The sequence below is a fragment of the Mobula hypostoma genome, chromosome 8 (genome assembly GCF_963921235.1).
Source record: "Mobula hypostoma chromosome 8, sMobHyp1.1, whole genome shotgun sequence".
Lineage (NCBI taxonomy): Eukaryota > Metazoa > Chordata > Chondrichthyes > Myliobatiformes > Myliobatidae > Mobula > Mobula hypostoma.
The window spans coordinates 54,954,412-54,980,338 of record NC_086104.1 but is presented as its reverse complement, the minus strand read 5'-3'; the positions used below and the strand labels follow the sequence as shown (position 1 = coordinate 54,980,338).

Genomic DNA, 25,927 nt, shown 5'->3' with positions numbered 1-25,927 from the left:
AGCTTTGCTGCACTTACTGCAGATCAAAGAAAATGGAAGCAACTCTGGACCCACTTCTCAGCCGGCTGTGATTTCTACTTCTTCCTGCCTCTATAGTCTCTATCAGTGGTACCCATCTCCATCTTCAGGTTTCAATGATACAATAGTTTCCCTTGTAGCAGAGATTGGGCTGCCAGGGGGTCATGACCTATTGCCAGTTCACCTTACAGGATGTCCTTGGGAATATGGTTGTAATAATTTAATGAATCATTGGAAGTGTTGATGGCTTAATAATGAAAGTATACTGACAGGCTTAGCGTGCTCCAGATCCTCTCGGTTGGTAACCTTGAATTACTGAGATAACAAAGGTGGAAACCATTAAGCTTTTTCCCTTGACTTGCATGTATCGTCTCAGCCTTTCTACTGTAGAAAAAGTGTACAAAGGACACAGATTTTGAATTCTCATGGTTTGGTTTTCTCCATCATACTGCTCTAGGCCAGTGGTCCCCAACCTCCGGGCCGCGGACCGATACATTGCCGCGAAGAATGCAGCCGTGCGGCGGTAGCCAGAACGAACCCAGCACAAAGTCAAAATAAACAAGCTAATTAATTAGGTGCCGCCCGGCGCTTAAATGTTGGCCCAGATCAGAGGAGATTGCCGATTGCATCACCTTTGATCTGGGCTGACATTTACGTGCCGGGCAGCACCTAATTAATTAGCTTGTTTATTTTGGCTTTTTTCTTAAAGATGTGCTGGGTGCGTCCCGGCTACCGCTGCACCACTGCATTCTTCGCGGTAATGTATCGGTCCGCGGCCCGGAGGCCCATACTCTTTAGGCCCATAGTCTCTTACACAGGCTGGCCATTATAGATGAAACTTTTGTAACGCACGTGTTGATTTCTGCATTAAGTGACAATTGGTGAGTGATTGTGGAGCTGAAGGATGTGAAGCTGTCAATAAACTTGAACAGCATTTTACCCATAATAATTGATGAGGTTATAACTTATGTGTTTCTGATGCAGATGCGTATTACAAAATCTTTGCAAATTAAGACTTGAGGAGAATTCCAAGGATGTTTAGCCCCCAGATAGTGTTGATGACATAGTAATGAAAACATTCTGATGGATGGATGGTATGTGGCATTCTATGGTATTCCAGAATCTTGGATAATGAATGGTGCAACATAACAACCTTAATATTCTTCATTGGAATATATCTCAGGCTGCTGTCTGATCTGCCAAAGACTTACTGGACATTTAGTTTTACATCAGATTTTCAGTATCTGCATTATTTTGCAATCAGATATTGTTAACTTTGCTGTTGCTTTTCCTCTAGGAGTTCCCACCATGTTGTTCTGCACCCCAGTCCAACGGAAATTTCCATCTGTTTCTTTTACTTAATTAATTTAATTCATTTTCACAGAAAAAGTGGCTAAAGAATCTCCCTGCATCTGAATACTTCATTTACCTCTAATATTTTCCATTGATTGGTCATGATTGGTGAAATAGAAACTGGAATAGGTAAGAGGTTAGGTTTGAAAGAGTACAGATATCCTGGAAGGAAGTGACACTGTGGGGAGGAGCATAAAAATAGGGAGGTTGAGAAATGATAATTGGGTGCCAATGTTGATTCCTGAGAGTTGAGAGAAACAGGGAATGGAGCTTCAAGTTAAGTTATGAGTGGCAGAGTTTTTGATGAATTCAGTTTTATGTAACATTAGAACATTTGGCTATTCTATTCTTTAGCCTTATTTAACATAGAATAGTGCTGAACTCTACAGCATGATATTGTAATATCCTTTTAACATAATCTAAGATCAATCTAACACTCTTCTCCCACACAGCACTCCATTTCTCTTTCATCCATATGCCGATCTAGGAGTCTCTTAATTGCCTCAAATGTATCTGCCTCTACTACAGTATTACCCTTGACAGCACATTTCATGCACCCACCACCCGCTGTGTTAAAAAAACTTTCCTTTGATTTTCCCCTATACTTTCCTCCAATCACCTTAAAGTTATGCTCCCTTGTGTTAGCATTCCATTAAATTAAAGAAGGCATCCTGCTATTTTGCCTTTTCTTTTAAATAGCTCAAATGAAAAGGATTGCCTTGAAAAAAACGGGTATTGGTCTTGAAACAGTGTTCGACTTTCACTTCTTGTGATGCTGGTCTTTGACTACTGGACATGGATGGAATTGAAACTACTGCAGCTCATGAAAATCATGGGGACCAGATGGCTATAAGATTGCAATCAATCAATAGGTAGAATCTTACAGAAAACCCCTGATCTGCTCAACAACTTTAAATTATCTGGTTCTAACCGACTCATTTTCAAGATGGATATCTAGTCCCTTTTTTTTAAAAACGCAAACAACAGGAATTCTGCAGATGCTGGAAATTCAAGCAACACACATCAAAGTTGCTGGTGAACGCAGCAGGGCCAGGCAGCATCTCTAGGAAGAGGTACAGTCGACGTTTCAGGCCGAGACTCTTCGTCAGGACTAACTGAAGGAAGAGTTAGTAAGAGATTTGAAAGTTGGAGGGGGAGGGGGGATCCAAAATGATAGGAGAAGACAGGAGGGGGAGGGATGGAGCCAAGAGCTGGACAGGTGATTGGCAAAGGGGATATGAGAGGATCATGGGACAGGAGGTCTGGGGAGAAAGACGGGGGGGGCGGAACCCAGAGGATGGGCAAGGGGTATATTCAGAGGGACAGAGGGAGAAACAGGAGAGTGAGAGAAAGAATGTGTGTATAAAAATAAATAACACATGGGGTACGAGGGGGAGGTAGGGCATTAGCAGAAGTTAGAGAAGTCAATGTTCATGCCATCAGGTTGGAGGCTACCCAGACGGAATATAAGGTGTTGTTCCTCCAACCTGAGTGTGGCTGAATCTTTACAGTAGAGGAGGCCGTGGATAGACATGTCAGAATGGGAATGGGATGTGGAATTAAAATGTGTGGCCACTGGGAGATCCTGCTTTCTCTGGCGGACAGAGCGTAGCTGTTCAGCAAAGCGGTCTCCCAGTCTGCATCGGGTCTCGCCAATATATAGAAGGCCACATCGGGAGCACCGGACGCAGTATATCACCCCAGTCGACTCACAGGTGAAGTGTCGCCTCACCTGGAAGGACAGTTTGGGGCCCTGAATGGTGGTAAGGGAGGAAGTGTGAGGGCATGTATAGCACTTGTTCTGCTTACAAGGATAAGTGAGGGAGGGAGATCAGTGGGGAGGGATGGGGGGGACAAATGGACTGGGGAGTCGCGTAGGGAGCGATCCCTGCAGAAAGCAGAGAGAAGGGGGGAGGGAAAGATGTGCTTAGTGGTGGGATCCCGTTGGAGGTGGCGGAAGTTACGGAGAATAATATGTTGGACCCGGAGGCTGGTGGGGTGGTAGGTGAGGACCAGGGGAACCCTATTCCTAGTGGGGTGGCGGGAGGATGGAGTGAGAGCAGATGTACGTGAAATGGGGGAGATGCGTTTGAGAGCAGAGTTGATAGTGGAGGAAGGGAAGCCCCTTTCTTTAAAAAAGGAGGACACCTCCCTCGTCCTGGGATGAAAAGCCTCATCCTGAGAGCAGATGCGGCGGAGACGGACAAATTGCGAGAAGGGGATGGCATTTTTGCAAGAGACAGGGTGAGAAGAGGAATAGTCCAGATAGCTGTGAGAGTCAGTAGGCTTATAGTAGACATCAGTGGATAAGCTGTCTCCAGAGACAGAGACAGAAATATCTAGAAAGGGGAGGGAGGTGTCGGAAATGGACCAGGTAAACTTGAGGGCAGGGTGAAAGTTGGAGGCAAAGTTAATAAAGTCAACGAGCTCAGCATGCGTGCAGGAAGCAGTGCCAATGCAGTCGTCGATGTAGCGAAGGAAAAGTGGGGGACAGATACCAGAATAGGCACGGAACATAGATTGTTCCACAAAGCCACCAAAAAGGCAGGCATAGCTAGGACCCATACAGGTGCCCATAGCTACACCTTTAGTTTGGAGGAAGTGGGAGGAGCCAAAGGAGAAATTATTAAGAGTAAGGACTAATTCCGCTAGACGGAACAGAGTGGTGGTAGAGGGGAACTGATTAGGTCTGGAATCCAAAAAGAAGCGGAGAACTTTGAGACCTTCCTGATGGGGGGTGGAAGTATATAGGGACTGGACATCCATGGTGAAAATAAAGCAGTGGGGGCCAGGGAACTTAAAATCATCGAAAAGTTTAAGAGTGTGAGAAGTGTCACGAACATAGGTAGGAAGGGATTGAACAAGGGGGGATAAAACCCTGTCGAGGTATGCAGAAATGAGTTCGGTGGGGCAGGAGCAAGCTGAGTCAATAGGTCTGCCAGGACAGGCAGGTTTGTGGATCTTGGGTAGGAGGTAGAAACGGGAAGTGCGAGGTGTGGGAACTATAAGGTTGGTAGCAGTGGATGGGAGATCCCCTGAGCGGATAAATTCGGTGATGGTGTGGGAGACAATGGCCTGGTGCTCCTTAGTGGGGTCACGATCGCGGGGTAAATAAGAGGAGGTATCCGCGAGTTGTCGCTGTGCCTTGGCAAGGTAGAGGTCAGTACGCTAGACTACAACAGCACCCCCCTTATCGGCGGGTTTAATAATAAGGTTAGGATCAGTGCGGAGGGAGTGGAGAGCAGAGCATTCCGAAGGAGTGAGGTTGGAATGGGAACAAGATGAGGTGAAGTCGAGACGGTTGATGTCCCGTCGGCAGTTAGCGATAAAGAGATCCAGAGCAGGCAGAAGACCAGAGCGGGGTGTCCATGAAGAAGAGAAGGGTTGAAGATGGGAGAAGAGGTCATCGGTGGGAGTGGAAGAGTCCTTGCCGAAGAAGTAGGCTCGGAAATGGAGACGGCGGAAGAAGAGTTCCGCATCGTGGCGAACACGGAACTCGCTGAGGTGTGGGCGAAGGGGGACAAAGGTGAGGCCCTTACTGAGGACAGAGCGTTCTGCCTCCGACAGTTGAAGGTCAGAGGGGATGGTAAAGACCCAGCACGGATGAGTGCTGGGATCAAACGGGGGAGGCTGGGGGTGTCAATGGAGAGGGGAGGGTTGGGGTGAGAAGAAGATGGAGCCTCTGAGTACCCAGGAGTTGACGATGGGATCTGAAGGAGATGGGATTGCAGAGTATTGGTGGGGGAAGGGGAGACGGGAGTCACAATAGCAGCACATAAAGACCCGGCCTGGAGTTCTTCTTCTTCCGCTGTCTCCGTCTCGGAGCCTACTTCTTCGGCAAGGACTCTGCCACCCCCACCGATGACCCCTTCTCCCGTCTTCAACCCTCCTCTTCTTCATGGACACCCCGCTCTAGTCTTCTGCCTGCTCTGGATCTCTTTATCGCTAACTGCCGACGGGACATCAACCATCTCGACTTATCCACACCTTGTTCCCATTCCAACCTCACTCCTTCGGAACGCTCTGCTCTCCACTCCCTCCGCACTAATCCTAACATTATTAAACACGCCGATAAGGGAGGTGCTGTTGTAGTCTGGCGTACTGACCTCTACCTTGCCGAGGCACAGCGACAACTCGCGAATACCTCCTCTTATTTACCCCTCGATCGTGACCCCACTAAGGAGCACCAGGTCATTGTCTCCCACACCATTACCGACTTTATCCGCTCAAGGGATCTCCCATCCACTGCTACCAACCTTATAGTTCCCACACCTCGCACTTCCCGTTTCTACCACCTACCCAAGATCCACAAACCTGCCTGCCCTGGCAGACCTATTGTCTCAGCTTGCTCCTGCCCCACCGAACTCGTTTCTGCATACCTCGACACGGTTTTATCCCCCCTTGTTCAATCCCTTCCTACTTATGTTCGTGACACTTCTCACGCTCTTAAACTTTTCGATGATTTTAAGTTCCCTGGCCCCCACCGCTTTATTTTCACCATGGACGTCCAGTCCCTATATACTTCCACCCCCATCAGGAAGGTCTCAAAGTTCTCTGCTTCTTTTTGGATTCCAGACCTAATCAGTTCCCCTCTACCACCACTCTGTTCCGTCTAGCGGAATTAGTCCTTACTCTTAATAATTTCTCCTTTGGCTCCTCCCACTTCCTCCAAACTAAAGGTGTAGCTATGGGCACCCATATGGGTCCTAGCTATGCTGCCTTTTTGTTGGCTTTGTGGAACAATCTATGTTCCGTGCCTGTTCTGGTATCTGTCCCCCACTTTTCCTTCGCTACATTGACGACTGCATTGGCGCTGCTTCCTGCATGCATGCTGAGCTCGTTGACTTTATTAACTTTGCCTCCAACTTTCACCCTGCCCTCAAGTTTACCTGGTCCATTTCCAACACCTCCCTTCCCTTTCTAGATCTTTCTGTCTCTGTCTCTGGAGACAGCTTATCCACTGATGTCTACTATAAGCCTACTGATTCTCACAGCTATCTGGACTATTCCTCTTCTCACCCTGTCTCTTGCAAAAATGCCATCCCCTTCTCGCAATTCGTCCGTCTCCACCGCATCTGCTCTCAGGATGAGGCTTTTCATTCCAGGATAAGGGAGATGTCCTCCTTTTTTAAAGAAAGGGACTTCCCTTCCTCCACTATCAACTCTGCTCTCAAATGCATCTACCCCATTTCACGTACATCTGCTCTCACTCCATCCTCCCACCACCCCACTAGGAATAGGATTCCCCTGGTCCTCACCTACCACCCCACCAGCCTCCGGGTCCAACATATTATTCTCCGTAACTTCCGCCACCTCCAACGGGATCCCACCACTAAACACATCTTTCCCTCCCCGCTCTCTCTGCTTTCCGCAGAGATCGCTCCCTACGCGACTCCCTTGTCCATTGTCCCCCCCATCCCTCCCCACTGATCTCCCTCCTGGCACTTATCCTTGTAAGCGGAACAAGTGCTATACATGCCCTTACACTTCCTCCCTTACCACCATTCAAGGCCCCAAACTGTCCTTCCAGGTAAGGCGACACTTCACCTGTGAGTCGACTGGGGTGATATACTGCGTCCGGTGCTCCCGATGTGGCCTTCTATATGTTGGCGAGACCCGACGCAGACTGGGAGACCGCTTTGCTGAACAGCTACGCTCTGTCCGCCAGAGAAAGCAGGATCTCCCAGTGGCCACACATTTTAATTCCACATCCCATTCCCATTCTGACATGTCTATCCACGGCCTACTCTACTGTAAAGATTCAGCCACACTCAGGTTGGAGGAACAACACCTTATATTCCGTCTGGGTAGCCTCCAACCTGATGGCATTAACATTGACTTCTCTAACTTCCGCTAATGCCCCACCTCCCCCTCGAACCCCATGTGTTATTTATTTTTATACACACATTCTTTCTCTCACTCTCCTTTTTCTCCCTCTGTCCCTCTGACTATACCCCTTGCCCATCCTCTGGGTTCCTCCCCCCCCCCTTGTCTTTCTCCCCGGAACTCCTGTCCCATGATCCTCTCATATCCCCTTTGCCAATCACCTGTCCAGCTCTTGGCTCCATCCCTCCCCCTCCTGTCTTCTCCTATCATTTTGTATCTCCCCCTCCCCCTCCCACTTTCAAATATCTTACTAACTCTTCCTTCAGTTAGTCCTGATGAAGGGTCTCGGCATAAAACGTCGACTGTACCTCTTCCTAGAGATGCTGCCTGGCCTGCTGCATTCACCAGCAACTTTAATGTGTGTTGCTATCTAGTCCCTATACACTTCTATCCCCATCAAGATCTTAAAACTCTCTGCTTCTTTCTCAACAAAAGATCCAAGCAGATCCCCTCCACTACGACACGCATCCCTCTAGCAGAACTGGTTCTCATCCTCAACAATTTTTCCTTTGGCTCCTCTCGCATTCTCCAAACTCAAGGGGTAGACATGGGCAGTCACATGAGCCCCAGCTACGCCTGCCTTTTCATTGGCGATGTAGAACCGACCATATTGCAAGCCTTCCATGGAAATGGTCCCCAACTCTTTCTGTGCTACATTGTCGACTGAATTGTTGCTGCTTCATGAATCCATGCTGAACTCGTCAATTTCAGCAATTTTTCCTCCGATTTCCACTCTGCACTTAAATTTAATTGGTCCATATCTGACACCTCCCTCCCCTTTTTCTATCTTTCTGTCTCCATCTCTGGAGACAATCTGTCTACTGACATCTTTTCTAAACCTACCAATTCCCATGGCTATCTTGGCTATACCTCTTCCCATCCTGCCTCCTACAGAAATGTTAATCCTTTTCTCAGTTCCTCTGTCTCCCCTGCATCTGTTCCCATGATGAGGTTTTCCTTTCTATAGGGTTAGAGATGTCCTCTCCCTTCAAAGAATGAGGTTTTCCTTCCTCCATCATCAATGCTGCCCTCATCCACATCTCCTCCATTTCCCTGACATCTTCCCGCCAACTTAGCAGGGAGAGAATTCATCTTGCCTTCACCTACCACTGCATGAGCCTCTGCTTTCACCTCGTCATTCTCCGCATCGTTCACCATCTTCAAAAGGATCCTACCACCAAACACATCTTTACCTCCCCCCCCACTGTGATTCCCTTGTCCAGTCGTCCCTCCCCACTAATCTCCCTGCTGCCATATAGCCTTGCAAGCAACCACAATGCTACATCTACCTCCATTCAGGGCCCCAAACACTTCACCTACGAACATGTTGGAGTCATCTACTGCATCCAGTGCTCCCGATGCGGCCTCCTCTACATTCGTGAAACCTGACATAAATTGGGTGACTGCTTTGCTGAGCGTCTCCACACCATTTGCAAAGAGCAGAATTTCCTGATGGCCAAGCATTTTAATTTCTATCCCTAATCCTCTTCTGACATGTCAGTCCATGGCTTCCACTTTTGCCACAATGAGGCCACTCTCAGGGTAGAGGAGCAACACCTCATATTTTGCCTGGCATGAACGTTGATTTCTCCTTCCAGTTTAAAAAAATGCCCTCCCCCTTCCTTCTTCTTCTATTCCCCACTCTGGCCTCTTACTCGCCTCACCTACCTATCATCTCCCCCGGTGCCCCTCCTTCTTTCCTTTCTCCCGTGATACACGATCAGATTCCTTCTTCTCTAGCACTTTGTCTTACCCACCAACTTGGCTTCACCTTTCATCTTTTACCTAGTCTTCCTTTCCCTCTCCCCACCATTTCATTCTGGCATCTAGCCCCTTCCTTCCCTGTCCTGAAGAATGGTTTCAGCCTGAAACGCTGACCATTTATTAATTTCCATAGATGCTGCCTGACCTGCAGAATTTGTGCAGCATTTTGTGTGTCTTAGAGAAAACATTCCCATCTGTCAAGGGGAATGTATCAGTTATTGAAATGCAGGAATTACCTTCCTCTTTTACATAGGCAAACTAAAACTGCAGGAACTCCAGCTGAGTTTCTTTCTATTTACATGTGATTTAGGCTGTAAAGAATTCCACAAATTTATAGTGCACAAATACTTTTGAGCCTGTCTTGTCAGTTGAGTGCACTGCAGATTAAGTCAGGATACATAATGAGGAACACTTGCCTGATTTTATATGTTTTTAAAAATGAGAAAGGTTCACCAACAAAAGTTCTTTGAATTCATTTTCAAAATAGATAATGTCCTAGCATAAAATGAAAGGAATTCAAAGGTTCAAAGGTTCATTTATTATCAAAGTGTACAACTCTGGAATTCTTCAATTCTCCAGTAAGACAAGAAACCAAGAAAGAAAAGAAAGACAGCACGATCATCAACCCCACCTCCCCACAACAAAGACAAACAAAAATGCAATGGCACATCAACCTCCAAATCCCTCCTCCTACACAAATACTGAGCAAAATAGATCAGAAACATCGACATCCCACCCCCCCCAACATATTTCACCGACTAAAGCAACGATGGAGATTGAAGCATCAGAGCAAGCCCAGGCTGCTTGCCTTTTGATCAGCTGCTCTGTACCAGAGAGGGGAGAGCCTGCCGCTGCTCCCAGGGACTGTTGCCCAGGTTTTTTCTGCATTTTGGATGTGTAGTTGGACTACAGACTTTCTCTCAGTCTTATAGATTTTATATTCTGTGTTTTTTCTTCTCATTTTTTTTGAGCGTGGGGAGAGCAATTTGGGATCGATGTGCCTGATCTGTTTTGTTTGTTTTTTTTGTGCAGGAAGGGGAATGTTGCGGGGGGGGGGGTGGTGGTGGTGGGGTATGTCAATGTTTCTGATCCATTTTGCTCAGTATTTGTGTAGGAGGAAGGATTTAGGGGTTGATGTGCCTGTTGCATTTTTGTTTGTCTTGGAAAATGGAAGGAGAGCCAAATATCGGCTTGCACCACATCCTGCAGCCTGCCGACTACTCACACACACTGCCTCTGTTTCACAGAATCCTCTCGGAGACTGCAGAGCAATGGAATTTAAAAGAATACAAAAATACAAATAGGAAACACTGGAAATGTTCAGTAGGCCAGGCAGAATCTATGGAGAGAGAAATAGATCAATTACTCATCAGCATTAAGAATCAGATAAATAATCCCTTTAAGTTTATGGGTACAGATTCTGCTTTGAATGCTATCTTGGTGTAAAGAGCATCCAATGCTAACAGAACTTTTAGAAGTATTTAAAAAAATTTCTCCTCTCAGATTTCAACTCAGGTCCATTTTCATATCTCAGAACATAAAACTTGTCCCTTATCATTACATTCAAGCAGCAGTTTAGAACTTCTTTCTTTCAACATTATGAATGTTAGGTCTTTGACTTTCATTGGACAAATTATTTGAAATGGATTCCCTTTTAAACATAGAAACATAGAAACATAGAAAATAGGTGCAGGAGTAGGCCATTCGGCCCTTCGAGCCTGCACCGCCATTTATTATGATCATGGCTGATCATCCAACTCACAACCCCGCCGCAGCCTTCCCTCCATACCCCCTGACCCCCGTAGCCACAAGGGCCATTAAAGAATGCAGGTTTTAGCAAGACATTCAGTTAATCACCTTTGTTGTAGAGATTCATGTGAAATAGTGAGTTTCTTGACAAATTAAGGAAGATTAGAGGTTTTTGAACCATGCTTATACATATTGTCATACCCAAATGAGCCAGATTAATTTTAAGAAATTGCTCCATACAAATTTATATTCAAATCTCTCAATAATAATTAATTTGATCAGGGAGATGCCCAGTATTGTGATCCATTCCCCTTTGCACATTTTTTGACAATGTCAGCACACTACAAGATGATTACTAGAATAAGATGTATCAATAAGGGATGTCCAGAAGATCTGACTATTCCATCAGTCAATGAATAAGTATCAGGATTCAAGCATGGCAAGAAATTATGAAGACAAATGGTATGTTGGCCTTTATTGCAAAAGGATTTGAGCACAAGAACAAGCATGTCTTACTGCAATTACACGGGGCTGTGCTGAGGCCACTCCTGGAAGATTGTGTTCAGTTCTGATCTACAGAGTCACAGAGTAACACAACATGAGAAAGGACCTTTTGGTCCAATTTGTCCCTGTCTGTCAAGGTACACATAGTTACATTTTGTCACTCCAAAATCTAATCGAAACAAAAAACATGGGTGTCAGGAAATGTGTCTACTTCATTTTACTTCATAAGGCGCACACTAGTGATACGGCGCTGTAATGATGCATATCATTCCTGTACTTCTTACATATAACTCGAAATGAATTATGCAAACATTTCCAGTCAAAATGGCGCTTACGTACAACGCTCCTTTTGTCGACATCTTCTGGATGGGTCATGGAACCATCTTTTTCACTTAAGTCTTTTACATTTGTTTCCCATTTTGAAAGTGATTCTGGAACTGTTGGAGGCTGCGTTTTGCTGTTTGGAGATCACTTGTGTGCTTTAGTACTCTGCAGTCTCCGAGGTTCAAGGAGGCAGAGGCAACGTGAGTGAACCTCGTGCTGACAAGCCTGCAGGATGGCACGTGTGCCAATGCTTGACACCGTTTTGCTGATTAATGTGACGAGGGTGACTGAGACGTCAAGGAGAGAGTGGAAGTTGGGAGATCGTTTGGGTGTTCCAGTGCTCTGCAGTCTCTGAGAGGATTCCGGGAGGCCGAGGCAGCGTGCATGAACCTCACAGTGGGCAGGGCACAAGCCGATATCTGGCTCCATTTCACTGATTAAAGCTTCCATTGTTCGCCGACTAAAGCAATGAGGGTGATTGAAGCATCAAAGCAAGTGTGGAGGTTGAGCACTGGCTGCCTCTCTTTTGATTGCTCTGCTATGTTACCAGAAAGGGGAGTGCCTGCCCTGTGGGGAATGTTGCTCAGGGTTTTTTTTCTGCGTTTTGGATGTTGATTTGGAGTATAAAATCTTTATTTCAGTCTTATGGTCTTTATATTCTGTGTATTTTCGCTCCATCTTCTCTTTTGTTTTTGTGCGTGGGAGAGGGGTCGATGTGCCTGATCCATTTTGTTTGTTTTTTTTTGTGCCAGAAGTGGGATTTGGGGATTGCTGTGCCTGTCCCATTTTTGTTCGTTTCTTTATGGGGAGGTGGTATTTGGGGGTTGATAATCATGCTGCTTTTCTTTCTTTTCTTAGTTTCATGGCTTCCTGGAGAATTGAAGAATTTCAGTTGTGTACTTTAATAATAAAATGAACCTTTGAACTTTTGAACAAACTTAGAATGCTTGATGAAACAATATAGTAACAATATTACTCAAATATTGGTGGCACGAGACCATGAATCTGTGTCTGGAAAGTCTTGCTTCAGTCTGTCATGGTGAGGCGACACAAGGTTGTATGGAAGACCGGCAGTTGCCCATGCAACAAGTCTCCACTCTCCACAACACCAATGTTGTCCAAGGGAAGGGCAAGGGCCGATACAGTTTGGCACCAGTGTAGTCGCAGGAGTTGCCAGAACGAGGTCGAATGCAACGTCAGACTGCCTTAGGGACTCCAGCTCCGGATTTGTCCTCAGGGATTACTGCTGAAGCTTTTCTCATGAGTGGGTATGGCTGCAAGGCAGCAGAGGTTTGAAATCAGAGTTTTCCCTCTCTTAGATGGACTGCCTTCCCAGGCTGACGAGCTCCATCTACCTGAAGCACTGGTTTTTAAGGCACCAGGACCCGCCTTCGCCCCTTCTCCTGTCAGTAGAAACAGTTCCGCCGGGCTTAGAGGCTAAGCCACACGAGAAGGCCAGGAGTTGGACTTGGTTGTCAGAGGCTATTTGAGGCATATGTCATGAAGAGCACTTTTAGGTAGTGGGAGCTTGTCCCCACTACCACTCCTTGGCTTGACAACCTTGCAACCCATTACTCAAACATTACTGAAATATTAAATACACAACACTCCTCCCTGCTTAGCTATCAACTCCAGCTCAAACACAAAGAAGAAAAAATCTGCAGATGCCGGAAATCCGAGCAACACACACAAAATGCTGGAAGAACTCAACACACCAGGCAGCATCTATGGAAAAAAGTTCAGTCGACGCTTCAAGCTGTGGAAGAAAGAAAAGAGGGGAGGAGCAACAGAGGGAGGCAATGGTCAGGCAAGTAGATAAGGTGAGAGAGGAAAAAGAGAATGGGGAATGGTGAAGCAGAGGTGGGGCATTACCGGAAGTTTGAGAAATCGACATTCATGCCATCAGGCTGAAGGCTGACCAGACAGAATATAAGGAATATAACTCCAGATCAATATAGAATGTATTTTAACTCAAATATGTGAAGTATTGCTCTCTGGTATGCATGTAAAAAATTTGTAAAGCAAAGATGCTTTCAAAAATAATGAAATGAAAGGTTTCTAAATATAAAAAAAATTGCCATGAAGGGCAGTAAACAGAAAATATATATTCACACATGGTATAATATATAATACAACTACTACATAAACATCATGGTAAATTTTAAATTGTCCTGTTCAGACCTAAATATTTAATCGTCGTGGAGGATTTCTTAATATTGTGGGATAATGTCTTTTCCGACAATTGATGTGGTGGGGTGGGTGTTTGGTCACTCTGCTTGGCAGGAGAGACTTGTGGCTGTGAAACAATTTCTGCTTCTGGGGACTTCTCCGTGGTGTTTGTAGGTTCACTCTGGGACTGCAGGAAGTGGTTCTGACAACTCTGGACACCTTTCTTCTCCAACAATTGACTTTACTTTCCTCAATTGATCAATGTGTTGTCTCTCTATGACATCATCTCCACAGTGTAGGAGAGTGTTCCAGTTCTGTCCTTAATCTTCCCAAGTACCCACTTTAGATTAGCTCTGTAATGTCTCACCAAGACTGCTTGTCCAGGGGTGAAACATAGAAACTCCTTGTATGAGGAGCCCTCAGTTCGTCTCAGCTGTTTGGCCTGCATACTCCTTCTGAGATTGGGTTTGTACAGATCCAATTGTGAATGTAAGGAATGACTCAGGAACAGCATAGCTGGTAAGTTGTTGGTTGTTGAGTTTTCTGCATTGTGATTTGCAAGGAGGAAATTGCCAAGCTTCTGATTTAGTGTCAGAGTCGTGTGTTCCATTGGCATTACTGGCAATGTGTTCTTTAGACTCTGGGCAGACCTTTCCACCAAGCCATTTGTAGCTGGGTAGTATGGTGCAGACGTACTCTGTCCTATTCCATCCATTTTCAGGAATGACTGAAACTGTTCTGCAACAAACTCTGGTCCATTGTCATTGACTACGTGTTCTGAAACACCAGTCCTTGAGAAAAGGCTTCTCAATACGTCAGCTGAGTGCAAAGCTGTAGTGAAAGTTATTGGGAGCACTTTTGACCACATTGTAGCTGCATCTACTGCTACCAAGAAATCAGTGTGTAATTTCACTCTGCAGCAGTAAGGGAATGTGATGCAAAGGCTCTGGGACATTTATTTCCATTACTCAGTATGTGACATGATTGCAGCAATATCATTAGACAAGGCATCACAAGCAAGCTTCACTGGGTATTGGGAGCACAGTAGCATGTTTGGCAGGAGCATGTTAGAGAAATAGACAAATTCTAAAAAGGACCACAACTGTGACACATGCTTTGGCCTTGGGGTATCCAACACTACTTGAATTTTGTCTGCATACTTGTGTAGTCCTCGTGTATCAATACTCTGACCACAGTAAATAATGCTTGGTTAAAATAATTGACACTTGTTGCATTGTGCTCTGAGCCCATAATCTTCAAATGTTTTGAACACTATCTTGAGATTTTGGAGATGCTCTTTGTCATCTTCACCAGTGGTAATAATGTCATCCTGGTAACACTGAGTGCCAGGGCACCCTTGTAGCACATGGTCCATAGCTTATTGCCAGATTGCAGGTGCGGATGCTATTCCAAAAATAAGCCTATTATATTGATAAAGCTCTAAGTGAGTGTTTAAGGTGAGAAACACTTTGGACTCTTTTCCTATGTCCATCTGCAGGAAGGCTGCAGCAAAGTCTGCTTTGCAGAAGTGCTTCCTTTCAGAAAGGTTTGCCGATGACACTACATTAGTTGGCCTAATCTCAAACAATAACGACATGGCCTACAGGGAAGAAGTCCTCATCCTGACACAGAGGTGTCAAGAAAACAACCTCTCCCTCAATGTCGCCAAACCAAAGGAGCTAGTTGTGGATTACAGGAGGAATGAAGACAGGCTAACTCCTATTGGCAACAATAGATCTGGGGTTGAGACGGTAAACAGTTTTAAGTTCCTTGGCATCCACATCACCGAGGACCCCATGTGGTCTGTACATACCAGCTGTGTGGTGAAAAAGGCACAACAGCGCCTCTTTCACCACAGATGGTTGAGGAAGTTTGGTATGGGCCCCCAAATCCTATGAACTTTCTATTGAGAGCATCCTGACTGGCTGCATCACTTCCTGGTATGGGAATTGTACCTCCCTTAATTGTAGGACACTGCAGAGAGTGGTGCGGACAGCCCAGCACATCTGCAGTTGTGAACTTCCCATGATTCAGGACAATTATGAAGATAGGTGTGAAAAAAGGGGCCGAAGGATCATTGGGGACCCGAGTCACCCCAACCACAATCTATTCCAGCTGCTACCATCCAGGAAATGGTACTGCAGCATAAAAGCCAGGACCAACAGGTTCCGGGATAGCTTCTTCCATCGGGCCATCAGACTGATTAAATCACGGTGATTTGAGTGTATCTCTATGTTACATTGACTGTTCTATTTATTATAAATTATTATAAATTACTATGATTGCACATTGCACATTTAGATGGCGTTGTAATGTAAAGATTTTTACTCATGTATGTGAAGGATGTAAGAAATAAAGTCAATTCAATTCAATTCTAAAGGTATCTTCTTTTCTAGGCAGAGGGCTTTCAGTACTTTCAGTACTGGGTTGATGGTGACCTTACAATCACCATGGATCTTTACACTGGTGTGGCCCATGAGCTCCACACAACCTTGAAAAGAATTCCTTTAGCCTCTATTAAAAGGAACCAGATGGGTTTTGCAAAACTTGGATGTGGCATTTTCATTTAACACTATTTTACCCTTGATATGTTTGTGTTCTCAATGAAATCCTTGAACATTTCTGTGCTGTCAAAGAGTATGTTTCTTAATTTGCTTTCAATTGACTCTATTTCAGGGATGTAGCATAAAAATGGTGGATGGATCTCCAATCAAGTTACAGTTGTCTCAGCTCATCACAGACCCACGAAGGTGGCCCTCCTGTTTTTACCACATACAAGCGCAATATAGCTTGTTGGTGGTTGTATTTCACTGTTATGAATGTCATTCCCACATGAGTTATCTTTTGCCCAGTATACAGTTAGTTCAAAAATTGAAGTAAATTTATTATCAAAGTACATATATGTCACCATACACTACCCTGAATTTATTTTTCTTGAGGAGTTCTTTTTTCTTAGTTGGATACCTGCAGTCTTCTGTTCAGTATCTTTAACATACCATTGAAACTTATTTTGTGGAATGATTGAAACAGCCAAGCCCATTAGATTTCACATTGTAAATCTCAAGGCTACTCAGTCCTGTGTCACTCTCATCATTATCAGATTTGTCATCAACAACATACAAATTAGTGCTCTTCTTGAAACTGCAACTTGACTTTTTATCTTTTTCTCTTCCCTCTGCAGTCCATTTGTTTTAATCTGTCTGGCATGCTCTTTGTATGTGTCCTACTTTGTAGCAGATTCTGCACGTTTCTCCTTTAAGCATGCATTGGTCTAGTGTATGTGGCTCCCTGCCACAACAGTAACACTATTTGTTCAGCCAGACAGGTTGATTTCTGTTTAGACATTGCAATTTTGTTCACTCTCACTTTCATTCCTGACTGCAACTCAATTGTGTCGCTGGCTACTGTTTTCATTGATACAGCAATTTCAACCGCTCTTTTGCTATGCTCATTACCTATGAACCCATGAATGTCGTCCATTTTCTGCCTTTGTTTAACATGATCATCTCTCTCTCCCTTTCGTAGAAACACGTGCTGTGCTTTTTTTTCACTCCATTGTCTCACTCCCCCTTTGCGAAGAAAAACATGCTGCACTTCAACTGTAGAGGGTCATCTTAAAACTTAATTCTCATCACTGTTACATTTTGTAACTCCAAAAATGAATCAAAAGAAAAACATGGGAGCAGAGAAACGGGTCTACTTAGTTTTACTTTAGTGAGGCATGCACCTATGACATGGTGCCGTAATGTTGTATGCCATTTACATACTTCTAGTATATAACCCATGATGAATTATGTAAACAAAAAAAATGCTTAATGAAAGAATAGATTTACAATATTACATATTGTAGAAATATTAAATATGCAACATCCAGCTGATCTCATCCTGTTTGCCCACATTTGGCCCAAATTCCTCTAATCCTTTCTTATCATGCATTTATTCAAATGTCTTTTAAATGTAGCTATTGTACCAGCCACAATTATTTTTCTGGTAGCTTGTTCCATATACACATCATCTTATAACTTTTTCTTCTCTCACCTTAAACCTATGCCCTCTGGTTTTTGGTTCCTTTACCCTGGGATAAAGACCATGTGCATTCACTCTATCTCTGCCTCTCCCGATTTTATACACCTCTATAAAATCACCTCTCAATTTCCTACATTCAAAGAATGAAACCCTACCCTGACCGGCTACCTCCCGTAACTCAGGCCCTAATGCTCTTAAACCTTATCTGAGGAAGCATGTTCTTGCATTTGGTGGAGTGCAACAAAGATTTTCTAGACTGATTCCTGGGAAGAAATGACTGATGACTGAATGCAAATTGGATTGGTTAGACCTTAATTAAAAGGCATAGAGAAAAATGAGTAAGGATCTCATTGAAACCTGGAAAATTCTAATAGTTCTGGACAGACTAGGGAGGATGTTGCTGATGGCTGGAGAGTACAAAACCATAGACAAGTCTAAGGATATGGGCTTTGTCATTTAGAGCCAAGATCAGAAGAAATTTCTTCATTCAGAGGGTAGCAAATTTCACTGGAATTTTCTGCCACAGAAAGCAGTGCAGGCCAAGTCATGGAACATAATCTAAAAGGAAGTAGATACATATCTTAATGCTTAATGTATCTGGGGTTTTAGAGGAAAGGCTGGACTAAGATATTGAAATGGATGAATATGTTGACTGGAAGAGCAGGCCCAAAGAGCTAAAAGGTCAACTCCCGTTACTACTTTTTATTTCTATGATTTAGGTCACTTCTAATAATTTTCTTCCACAGACACAATTTGGAAAATAAAAGCAAGCCAAGTATATTTTCACCAATCTAAGAAGTTTCTTCAACAAAAATAGGTTGGTGCACATATTCGAACTGTCTCCTCCATTACTATCAAATGAACAGTATCTTTATCCTGTTGATAATAAGGGAAAATTATTATCCCCTCATTCCTTATTATCCTAGGATAATAAGGGATGAGAGGCATTGATCGTGTGGCTAACATCAGAGGCCACAGTTTTAAGGTGCTTGGAAGTAGGTATGGAGGAGATGTTCGGGGCAGGTTTTTTTATGCAGAGAGTGGTGAGTGAGCCGAATGGGCTGCTGGTGACGGTGGTGGAGGCGGATACGATAGGGTCTTTTAAGAGACTCCTGGATAGGTACATGGAGCTTAGAACAATAGAGGGCTATGGGTAATCCTAGGTAATTTCTAAAATAAGTACATCTGGCACAGCATTATGGGCTGAAGGGCCTGCACTGTGCTGTAGGTTTTCTATGTTTCTATGTTTTCTATGAAAATGCAGTTTATCACAATGAATACTGAAGTGAAAATTCCCAAGTCTTGAAGAGGAAGTTGAGTCACAAATAGGATGTGAAAATGACAAAAGAACATCTTTATTAAGGCAGAAGCCAAGAGAGCTTTTGCTTTAGGAAAGTAGTTAGATTTCCAAAAGAAAATTGAAAATTTATTCAGGTTTATCATAGTAAGTTGTGGGAATGGAAGCACAGTGTTAAGTTACTGAGCTAGCATCTGGACTATGGAAGATCTGAGATAAACTCCCACCATGGTACTGGGGAATATAATTGGAAGAAATCTTAAGCTAAATAAATAAATATAATATTTACATAGGATCAGCAGTGTTAGCTGGGCAACTACAAGATCATTGTTATAATTCATCCAATTCAATGTTTCCTCCAGAGACATTTTGGCATCCTTACCCTGGTTTATGTGTCTCCAGTACAGTGATTCTTATCTGTCTCATTGATTCAGTGCAATTAGAAGTAGGAAATAAACTTCAACCCATATAATATCGTCCATATTTTATGAATTAATAAAGCAAAAGCTTAGTTTTGGAATATATTATGTATCCTTTCTATTTTGTGTAATTGTATGAAGTTGAATTATGACAATTGCAAAAAGTGAACTTAAACATAAATTCAACTTATTAACTTCATATCAATCTTCATATTGGACATCAAAGCCAGGTAGCAAACAGATCCATTTTATACTGATCATTAGCTTATATTTTGAAAAGCAGCTAACAAAGTATCGAGTTTCTTTCAATGCCAGCATTTTAACTTAGATCCACTCTATTTCTTTAAACAGGAGCTTTAGTATGGTACAAACACAGGAAAATCTGCAGAAACTTGTAGTTCAAGCAATACACAGGATGCTGGAAGAACTCAACAGGCCAGGCAGCATCTTCAGAAAAAAGTAAAACAGTCAACGTTTCAGGCCATGATTCTTCATCAGTCCTGAAATGTCGACTGTTTACTCTTTTCCACAGATACTGCCTAGCTTGCTGAGTTCCAGCAGCATTTTGTATGCTTAGCTTTGATATAGTTTTGACAACACAGTTCCATTGAGGTATTGATATTTGGGCAGCATGGTAATGTAGCAGTTAGCGCATTGCTTTGTAGTGACACTGACTGGGGTTCAATTCCTGACACTGGCTGTAAGGAGCTTATATGTTTCCCACATGACTGCATGGATTTCCTCCGGGTGCTCAGGTTTCCTCCCACATTCCAATGACATGACATGCATGTTAGTAGGTTAATTGGTCACATGGGTGTAATTGGTCGGCGCGGGCATGTTGGTCCAGACTGGCCTGTTTCTGTGTTGTATCTCCAAACTAAATTAAATACTATTGTAACAAAAAAAGCCACAAAACCCTTGAATAAAAGTAAGTATCTTATGGAACTACTTTATTTTGAATTAGAATCAGAATCAGGTTTAATATCACTGGCAAACATCATGAAGTGTGATGTTATGTGGTATCAGTACATGTAATACATCATAATAAAATCTATAAATTACAGTAAGAAACATAGATATTAAAACTCAATAAGTAATGCAAACAGAGAAACAGAGACAGAGAATTTATTGGAAATATGGATTATGGTGCATGGGTGCAGAGGTCTATAGGATAGTAGAAACAGAAAATGAAGTGATGTACAATGTTAACCATTGTGGGCAGAAAACAGAGGAAGCAATTTAGTTTTGTTTAGCTGAAGTGGCCCCTTCTCTGAAAGAACATCGAATGATCTCAGGCTAGGTAACATATATATCAGTTTACTTAACCTTTGATAAACCTCCATTTTTTATTCATTATTAATGTACACACAAAGTTGTCTTCGTACTAAACAGAAATACATTTCAAACGGAGCTATGGGAAGAATGAGAAAATTGAAAAAGATACAAATATCCTGTCCAGATCACAAGGGGATGCTATTGCTACATTCATGGGTCATGTTATTTAACAAGCAGAGAGGTCAGAATAAGAATGAAGTACTTAGGCCATGAAATTCCTATCCATATCACACATTGTTTCTACACTATTTGTTTCAAATTTCTTGAGTGCATATTTTCAGCGTTACCTCATGATAAATTTGGCACTGGCATGTGCATTGGAAGTCGAGAGATTGTGATATCTGTTCTTGTCTAACATTAACCTTGTTGTTAAGGATACAGAGTGAGCTAACAGAGAACCCCCTCCTCTCACCACCTCAGCCAATCAATGTGTGCTATTTAAAAAGATTATTACAGATATGTTTATCAATGATTAAAAGGATAAGTGTAACTTGGACCTTCAGTGTGACATGGAAATTAAAGAGAAGCACAAAACAGAGTTACATGCTAGAAAAGAGAGGAAAGGGACAGTAAAAAAAGTACTCTTGTCAAGAAGAAATATGCACAAAGTGCTTCCCAGGGAGAATTTCACTTGCATTAACTTGAGACAGGAGCAATTCCTAAGGTGATTACTTCATTGAAAAGGTCTTCAAAGAAACCACTTGAAAGCTGTAACTTCACCACAGGCCTACCTGTCATTTCTGCTTTGAATTCTTACCGTCTAGCTTTTTCTCCCCAGAAAGGTTACAGAAACTCTGTACACAAAGAGAGCTAGGTGTATTACCTCCTTGAAGAGACAGAAACAGGAAAATAAGGACACTAGAGTAGCTAACATCCCAATGGTGTAAGTAACCATTGACAACTTCAGACTTTCACATCTAAATCCTGAGATATACTAGAATTGATATGACTCCATTAATATCCATCTGCTGTCTGGCTTTGTCCAGAAAGGGATAATGGTGAATGCCTGATAACAAGAGAGAAAACAGTTTTCCTTTGAATCAGCAGTCTATTGACCCTACTTCAGATGAAATCTTGGGTCCTTGGGCCAAGTGAAGGTTCCTGAGCTCCAGGTCATCTGGATGGCCAGCACAGCCATCTGAATCCTGCACACAGGGGATAATTATATGTGAATGCAGTACAGTAGTCTTCAGTTACTTAGAATGCCAATATCCTCGGGCTCTGCTTCCATTGAAAGTGCAGCCCAGAGCCAGTTTGCTTTCATATGTTGCATTCATTACTACCTGACAATTATTGGATTTACCCACAGAGAGGAAGCAATAAATAATATGGAGGAGGATGAACTGGAGAAAGATAAGGAAGGAAGGAGGAAATGTTTGGAGGCCCCTTCCAGCCAGGCAGGTAGGGAGCAGCTGACAAATTTGCATTTTCAAGCAATAGATTTTCTCCAATCTTTAGAAAATAATGTTGTTCATGACATGTAATATGACATGGACAACATGTAGGCTTTACAGAGGAATGGAACGTAGCATTCTTAATACAGATCATCTCATCTTGAGATAGTGAATCTCCCCAGACATTTAAAATGGTGTTATTGTATATGCTTATATGAATCAATTATTTAAAGAGAGCATACTCTGATATTATCAGGACAGATAAGTACATATGACGTGAGCACTACAGCCCTAGTAGCTTCAGTGAGATCCATGGAACACTGTTTACTTGTGGTGGAGAAGTTTGCTGATGACCAGAGAAGAACATCGGTAGCTCTGAGTTGACAAGTCATGGTATTGGACTACACAGACATATCACAAGCTACAGCATCAAAGTCTCGTATGCATGTTCCATGGAATTACTGTAGTATCTCTGGAATAGCACCTTCACTGTGTTGTGGATCAGATGCCCGGTGTAGCAGGATACTCTCGGACTTGCTTTGAACACAGAAGCAAGCTGGCAGCAGAGTACTTACCATTTCATTGTGTAGTTGTCTTCCCTTTGCTCCCTCATCAAGATCTTCAATAGGAAAACTTATGCAACTTTGCCTTCTGAAAAATGTGGCAGTAGGACTACCCTCTCCCCTTATCCTGGAAAAAGACCATGAATGTCCCATGATCTGCCATGAACAGATCTTTCAGCTCACCACTATATAAAGTATTGAGATTTGATGTGGTGACTGCATGCCTCCTCCATTACTACCATTCTCTGCACCTGATATTGTCTGGTTAGATCAGAGTTCTTGATCATCGGAATGGAGATAGACACAATGGCAGGGTTTATAATGATGCTGGCGTTTTAGAATTAAACATTGCAGTACAATGACAGTGGTGTCTGCCATGGTTGAACAGCTGGCAATATGTAGAAGTACATAGGTTTTAGCATTGAAATTAAACAAAAGATACTTGAAAGAGAGTTATGAGCTCTGATAGATAGCAACCGTTGATAGGTCAGCAGTGATGTTATGGAACATTGAGCAATGTGATTTATCAGTGGCACAGTGGCTGCAAGGTGTGGTTTGATGTATTCACTGACATTGACTGCACCCCTGAGATAACTAATACTCCTATGGCACACTGCTCATGTCCTTGGTTTGATTATTCCTGTTGCAACTTCATTCTGCTGTCATTCAGCTCTTTGTCTGGACTATTGTGGGTAGATAACAGATTAGATCTGTCCTCAACCATATTTAGACACAGCTTCCAGAAAATCACAAACACAAAGTCATTGTTCCATTGCTGAATGCAACAACAAAGGACCTCTTTCAAAAGGTACTCAGTCAGCATTGGGTAGCTAGAAATGAAGCAGGTAATTCATGCAATTAGGCCCAGGAGGTACTCTTATGTTAACTGTAAGATAGCACTGTTTCCTGTGCAAATTTGTTTGCCCCTGCATCCGACTATAAAAATGCCAGTTAGCTGTAAATCACAATCCCATTGCCTGACTTCCAGCACAAATCAAATTTGTCAATGTTATTCATCATCATAAATAGCAATGCCACAGTATCTTAAAAGGTACTAAAGACAAGCCAGAATTAGTAGCATAGTGTGAGTGAAATAACACATTACAACTTTAATCCTCAGTTCTATTTTTTATTTTATGCTGAAGTAAGGGAAACAACATAAATGTCATATCTAATTTTTGTTCACAAGGATAAAATGCATAAATATTAAGAACGGATCAAGGTGGATAAACATAGAAACACAGAAAATAGGTGCAGGAGTAGGCCATTCGGCCCTTCGAGCCTGCACCGCCATTCAGTACGATCATGGCTGATCATCCAACTCAGAACCCTGTACCTGCCTTCTCTCCATACCCCATCATCCCTTTAGCCACAAGGGCCATATCTAACTCCCTCTTAAATATAGCCAATGAACTGGCCTCAACTGTTTCCTGTGGCAGAGAATTCCACAGATTCACCACTCTCTGTGTGAAGAAGTTTTTCCTCATCTCGGTCCTAAAAGGCTTCCCCTTTATCCTCATACTGTGACCCTCGGTCTGGACCTCCCCAACATCGGGAACAATCTTCCTGCATCTAGCCTGTCCAATCCATTTAGAATTTTATACATTTCAATAAGATCCCCTCCTCAATCTTCTAAATTCCAGAGAGTATAAGCCTAGTCGATCCAGTCTTTCATCATATGAAAGTCCTGCCATCCCAGGACTCAATCTGGTGAACCTTCTTTGTACTCCCTCTATGGCAAGAATGTCTTTCGTCAGATTAGGGGACCAAAACTGCACACAATACTCCAGGTGTGGTTTCAACAAGGCCTTGTACAACTGCAGTAGTACCTCCCTGCTCCTGTACTCGAATCCTCTTGCTATGAATGCCAGCTTACCATTCGCCTTTTTCACCGCCTGCTGTACCTGCGTGCCCACTTTCAATGACTGGTGTACAATGACACCCAGGTCTCGTTGCACCTCCCCTTTTCCTAATTGGCCACCATTTAGTTAATAATGTTTTCCTGTTCTTGCCACCAAAGTGGATAACCTCACATTTATCCACATTAAATTGCATCTGCCATGAATTTGCCCACTCACCTAACCTATCCAAGTCACCCTGCATCTTCTTAGCATCCTCCTTACAGCTAATACTGCCACCCAGCTTCGTGTCATCCGCAAACTTGGAGATGCTGCATTTAATTCCCTCGTCTAAGTCATTAATATATATTGTAAACAACTGGGGTCCCAGCACTGAGCCTTGCGGTACCCCACTAGTCACTGCCTCCCATTCTGAAAAGGTCCTGTTTATTCCCACTCTTTGCTTCCTGTCTGCCAACCAATTCTCTATCCACATCAATACCATACCCCCAATACCGTGTGCTTTAAGTTTGCACACTAATCTCCTGTGTGGGACCTTGTCAAAAGCCTTTTGAAAATCCAAATATACCACATCCACTGGTTCTCTCCTATCCACTCTACTAGTTACATCCTCAAAAAATTCTATGAGGTTCGTCAGACATGATTTTCCTTTCACAAATCCATACTGACCTTGTCCGATGATTTCACCGCTTTCCAAATGTGCTGTTATCACATCTTTGATAACTGACTCTAGCATTTTCCCCACCACCAATGTCAGGCTTACCGGTCTATAATTCCCTGGTTTCTCTCTCCCTCCTTTGTTAAAAAGCGGGGTTACATTAGCCACCCTCCAATCCTCAGGAACTAATCCAGAATCTAAAGAGTTTTGAAAAATTATCACTAATGCATCCACTATTTCTTGGGCTACTTCCTTAAGCACTCTGGGATGCAGAGCATCTGGCCCTGGGAAGTTATCTGCCTTTAATCCCTTCAATTTACCTAACACCACTTCCCTACTAGCTTGTATTTCCCTCAGTTCCTCCATCTCACTGGACCCTCTGTACCCTACTATTTCTGGAAGATTATTTATGTCCTCCTTAGTGAAGACAGAACCAAAGTAGTTATTCAATTCGTCTGCCATGTCCTTGCTCCCCATAATCAATTCACCTGTTTCTGTCTGTAGGGGACCTACACTTGTCTTAACCAATCTTTCTTTTTCACATATCTATAAAAGCTTTTACAGTCAGCTTTTATGTTCCCTGCCAGCTTTCTCTCATAATCTTTTTTC

At 43.2% G+C, this 25,927-nt stretch overlaps 1 long non-coding RNA gene across 1 annotated transcript in view; it reads left to right on the top strand.

The window, feature by feature from the left end:
• The window catches only part of LOC134350116 (uncharacterized), a 40,435-nt gene that overhangs the window by 8,464 nt on the left and 6,044 nt on the right, over positions 1-25,927 (top strand). Inside the window, exon 2 of the long non-coding RNA XR_010018819.1 lies at positions 16,444-16,517. This is a non-coding gene — a long non-coding RNA (uncharacterized LOC134350116). The remainder of the gene's footprint in view (positions 1-16,443; positions 16,518-25,927) is intronic.